General features: G+C 45.6%; 1 long non-coding RNA gene across 1 annotated transcript; it reads left to right on the plus strand.

Moving 5' to 3' along the window:
* Window positions 1–1,402: 1,402 nt before the first annotated feature.
* LOC147361386 (uncharacterized) lies at window positions 1,403–5,114 on the plus strand. The gene is made up of 3 exons (XR_015137821.1): window positions 1,403–1,985; window positions 3,577–3,735; window positions 4,240–5,114. It is a non-coding gene; the product is annotated as an uncharacterized LOC147361386 (long non-coding RNA).
* The last annotated feature ends 400 nt before the right edge of the window (window positions 5,115–5,514 follow it).

Raw genomic sequence — 5,514 nt, forward strand, 5'->3', positions numbered from 1 at the left:
GATGGAATGTAGGCAGGCACCAGAGGACGCGCCCTGGGGAGGGAAGGAGGGACGGAAGAAACCCCAGGAGCAGAGGCTCGGAAGTGAAAAAGCAAATCTAGCCTGTGTGGTTAAATGAAAGTGAGGGGGAACGTGAGGTTTACCGTTTGGCTGGGTGTAGGGAGTAAGTGGGGAGGTGGGAAGACTGACAGAGAACCAGGGCTGAAAGGCAGGCTGTGCAGCTCCAGCTTCATGTGGAAGGCATCCCACGGCGATGGAAGATTACTGAAGAGAGCACACTGATCAAGCAGACCTTTAGAGATTAATCCCGCAGCGGTGTGGAGGTGGGCCTGGAGGGCAGATTAGGATGCTGATGGTGGTAACGAAGAAGACATAATAGTAAAATTATGAAGACAGTCATGGTTTTCAGCACTTTGTGTCCATTACCTTCTGTAATCCCCTCAACACTCCTGTGAAAAGAGATGACTGTTTTCTCTATTTTACAGATAGTGAAAGTGAGGAACAGATAAATTTGGTAATTTACCAGGTCACCCAGCTAATAAGGGAGAGACCTGCTAATGAGGACTGACTGTACAGCACAGGGAACTCTACTCAGTGCTCTGCTATGACCTAAATGGGGAGGAAATCCACAAAAGAGGGGATATATGTGTATACATAGCTGAGTCACTTTGCTGCACAGCAGAAACTAACACAGCATTTTAAGGCAACTATACTCCAATAAAAGGCAATTTTAAAAATATGGATTCATGAAACTACAAAATTACAGAAATATGGAACAACAACAACAAAAGGGAGACCTAGATACAGCCAGGGGCTGTCATCTATTCATTTAGACAAACCACAAGGAGAGCCAGAGCAAAAGTGGGGTCGCCAGAAAGGCAGAGATGGTTGGGCTGTCACAGAATCAGAGGCCACCAGATGGTAATGATAGCAGGAGGCTGGGTCTCTGGAAGCGGTGCTAACGGCACTGAGATAGGGGCACCCAGGGGTGGAGCTGGCTTCCAGAGCTAGATGGGGCACCAAGGTCACCACTAGCATTTCTGCCCCCAGCCCCGGAAATCCTGCAATAGTCACCCCACTGCCGTCTCTCCTTTCTGCTTGCTCTCACCATCCACTCTACATGGTGATGTCTACACTATGGAAAGCAGATCGCAGCACTCTTCTGAAATCTTCCAGTCTTCACAGCTCATCAGTCTAAACCCCAGGTTCCTTACCCTGTCCAGCAGACCCTACATGAAGTGGCCACAGTCTCTCGGACAGCGTCTCACAGCCCTGTGCCCTGGCCGCCTGGCTTCCCTCTCCCTGGCTCCGCACGTGCTCCCCATGACCAGCCACGTGCCCCCTACGCCGCCGGAGCCCCGCCCATCTGTGAGCCTCCACGTGGCCGCCGGCCTCTCTCCGCCTTGCTCCAGGCTCGCAGGCCCCTGCTGCAGTGCTCACCGCGGAGCCGCCTGCCTGGGCTGTGTCCTCTGAAGGGATTCCTCCGTTTATCACATTTCTCAGTCTCATCGATCGCCACGAATGTCATCACGTTCACGTGCCTGTGTATGTATTGCTTCCCAACGCTATGGAAACAAGTGACCACTCCTGGTGACACAGAAATGTGTTCTCTTATGGTTATGCAGAGCAGAGAGCCAAGAAAAGCGTCCTGGGGCCACAGTCAAGGTGTCAGCCGGCAGGGCCACATTCCCTGCAGGTTCTATAGGAGAATCGTGTTCTTTTTTTTTTTTTTTTAACAAATGCATTGTTTTTGTTTATTTGGAAAACTTTCTCACTCACTCTTTTTTTTCTTTTTGCTGCCCCCCTACTCTTTTTTTTTTTGCTGCCCCAGGTCTTGGTTGCAGCATGCCGGCTCCTTTAGTCACAGCCTGTGGGATCTAGTTCCCTGACCAGGGATTGAACCCAGGCCCCCTGCACTGGGAGCAGAGTCTCAGCCATTGGAGGGAAGTCCAATGGAAAGTCCCTGGAAAAATTTTTTAAAGCAGGTATTTATCACTTTTCCATTTATGTTCTTTTCTTATTGTTTAAAATTTATTTTTTTAAATATATTTGATGAGCCACCAATGAAGCCCAAAGGCAAGGGAAGTATAGTTGATTTACATGTTAATTTCTGCTTTCAGCAAAGGGATTCAGTTATATATGATTCTTTTCCATCTTCTTTTCCACTAGCTTTATTACAGGGTATTGAATGTAGTTCCCTGTGCTGTACAGTAGGACCCTGTTGTTTATCTGCTGATACCTGCATCTGCTGATCCCAAACTCTAGCCCATCCCTCCTCCACCCCGCCTCTCCCCTTGACAGCCACAAGTCTGTTCTCTGTGTCTATGAATGTGTTTCTGTTTCATTGATAAGATTCTATGTATAAGTGATATCACATGGTATTCGTCTTTCTCTTTCCCACTTACTTCATACTGTTTGTGGCGTTCTCAAGGCAAGAATCCTGAAGTGGTTTGCCATTGCCTTCTCCAGTGGACCACGTTTTGTCAGAACTCTCCACCGTGACCCGTCCGTCTTCACTTGGTAGGATAATCTCTAGATCCACTCATGTTGCTGCAAATGCCAGTGTTTCATTCTGGGAGACTCTCTTCTTGCCTCTTGCACTTCCTGATGGCCGCTGGCATTCCTTGGCTCGTGGCCATATCACTCCAGTCTTCAAGGCCAGCGTCTCTCTGTGCCATCGTATTACTTCCTCTTTTGTGTGACAGCGTCAGAATCTCCCTCTCCTTCTGTCTTAGAAGAAAACATATGAATGCACTTGGGATCCACTCTAATAATCCAACATAATCTCCCCATGTCAACACCATTAACTTAATCACATCCACAAAGATATTCTTTCCACGTTAGGTGACATTTACATGGAGAATTCTGCATGTGGAAGGAAGTTGAGCCTAATTATCTCTAAGGATTCCTCGGAAAATTCTATGAAAGAATGAGCCCATTTAAAAAGGAACATACAGAGAGGGAAATGAGGAAAGACACTCCACTGCTTTGCCATATATTTTGGTCTAGGGATTAGGAACTGATATCTTTGGGAGGCCATTATTCAACCTCCTGCAATTTCTGTTTCCCTCCACTTGCTCAGTGGAAGAAATCTACTATATCCTACATACCTAGAACATAGCAGGTGCTCAATCATCATTTATTAAATCAATCAATAAATTAATATAGCCAAGTGTATTTTATTCTTAAAAGTATTTTTCATTATATGTTCATCATTTAAAAATAACCCACCATACGATTCCAACTTTTATAACAATAAAATAGCTTTGATATAACAGTCACATAAATGAAAACATGATTTAATGAAATGGCATTTTATGAGCTTTAGGCAAGCAAACGTTTGAATTATCTTGTTTAAATTAAATGGCTCTTTTGTGTTCAGTAGTAAGCATCACTAAGTGTGTCTATCTTGCTAATACAGTGGCATCATTATATTCTGAATTATACAATTTAATTACATGTAACTTGAAATTTAAACTGAAACATTGTTGAGGCATAAGCCTGACCTTCACTTCCACTCATTCCTGTTTTTTTCCCAAATTATGTGACACTGAGAAACGGTTAACAAAATCTTAGTTTTTCAGTTGCTTAAAGAAACCGCAAGGAATGGACAACTCTGGTTCTCACCCTGGCTTTGCCACTTATAGGCTACATAACCCTGGGCAAGATATTCAAGCAGCTAAGATACTCAGACCCCACTCTATGAAATACAGCTCTTGAGCAGCCTGAGATGAGGTAAGATAAGCACCTCAAATATGCCTGTTCACTGTCAGCCGGTACCAGCTCCCTCTTCCTCCATCCTTTCGCTCAAACAAGCCAGAAAAAAATAACTTAGATCTAATAAATAACTCTTCAAACCCACGCCACTGTACGTAAACATATTGGCTTAAAATATATAGGTGGCGCACACTGCATGAAGTCCCGACCACCCCAGCGTGAGCTGTGCTCTATGACTTTCCTGTTGTGTTGGGCACTGCGCCTAGCTGCTCCGTGAAACTTGACTCCTCCCCCGGGGGACCAGAGCTCCTGACTGGTTTGGGCTTCCCTTGTAGTTCAGCTGGCAAAGAATCCGCCTGCAATGAGGGAGACCTGGGTTCGATCCCTGGGTTGGAAAGATCCTCTGGAGAAGGGAACGGCTACCTACTCCAGTGTTATGGCCTGGAGAATTCCATTGACTGTATACCATGGGGTCACAGAGTCAGACACGGGTGAGCGACTTTCACTACTTTCACTTTCCAGGGGACCAGGGTCCAGGAGTGAGAAGAAGTGAAGCTGAGCCCTTTTCAAAGGCTCAGAGAACGTGCTCCTTTAGGCATCTGGTGGTTAATAGGAGCGCCATACTACAAACCCCCTCCATGGACCACAACTTGGTCATGGTGAATGGAAGGACTGATGTTTGGGCCACCTGATGTGAAGAGCCAGCTCACTGGGAAAGACCCTGATGCTGGGAAAGATTGAGGGCAAGAGGAGAAGGAGGAGACGGAGGATGAGATGGTTGGATGACATCATCGACTTAGTGGACATGAGTTTGAGCAAACTCTGGGGGATGGTGAAGGACAGGGAAGCCTGGTGTGCTGCAGTTCATGGGGTCACAGAGTCAGACATGACTTAGTGACTGAACAACAACCAGCAAATCAGGCTGGGTTGGCTGGCAGAGGGAAGGGGGGGGGCGTGGAATTTGCCATCAGAACCGTCCAAGGGACTGAGAGAGAGAGAAGGGGACTGAAGCAGGGTGATGGCCAGGTTTTCTTCAAGGAGAAACAGACTACATAACCACATATATTTTTTGGAACTTAAAAAAAAGGGGGGCCAGTTTACCAACCTGAGAGACAGGGGTGTCAGAAGTCACAGAATATATGTCAAAGCAGAGTGGAGTGTTTTTCTTCCTTTCCCCTCTGTACTTCCTTTTTTTATGGGCTCACTATTTCAGAGAATTTGAGTTTCAGAAGAGTCTTTAGAGATAATTAGGCTCGACCTCCTTCCCCAAGCAGAAATCTCCTTTATGATGTTCACAACAGATGGCCATCCTTTGTCATGTTGCTTTCATTATGATTTATTTTCTTCAGTAATCAGTTTTTATAGAACACCATTAAGCTAAGGAGTTTGTTTCTCAAGTCCCCAAGAAATGCCTCTCTCTTTACAATGTGTGTGTGTGTGTGTGTGTGTGTGTGTGTGTGTGTGTGTGTCCGTCCCATATCCCATTCCACCCTGGGACTTTCTGACCCTGGTGGCCCTAACTATTAGTAGGGACAGGAAAGGGAAAAAAGACTTGACTTTTCAGGCATAACTCTTGGACTGAATTTAGTGCCAGGGGATGGGAAGGGCAGGAATAATTTTTAAAAATATCTCCTAGCTTGAGAAACATCTTTCTGACCTTTAGTGTTATTTTTTTCCCAAATAGTGCCAATCAAGATTTCATCCTTCTTCAAGTAACCAGGTCCAAAGAAAATTTTTATTTATTTTTTTGTTTCATTTTTCGGCTGTGCCATCCAGGTTACAGGATCTTAGTTCCCG

The sequence above is a fragment of the Bos grunniens genome, chromosome 12, assembly GCF_055505025.1.
Source record: "Bos grunniens cultivar Pamir isolate PY7600 chromosome 12, Bosgru_T2T1.0, whole genome shotgun sequence".
In the NCBI taxonomy this organism is placed as follows: domain Eukaryota; kingdom Metazoa; phylum Chordata; class Mammalia; order Artiodactyla; family Bovidae; genus Bos; species Bos grunniens.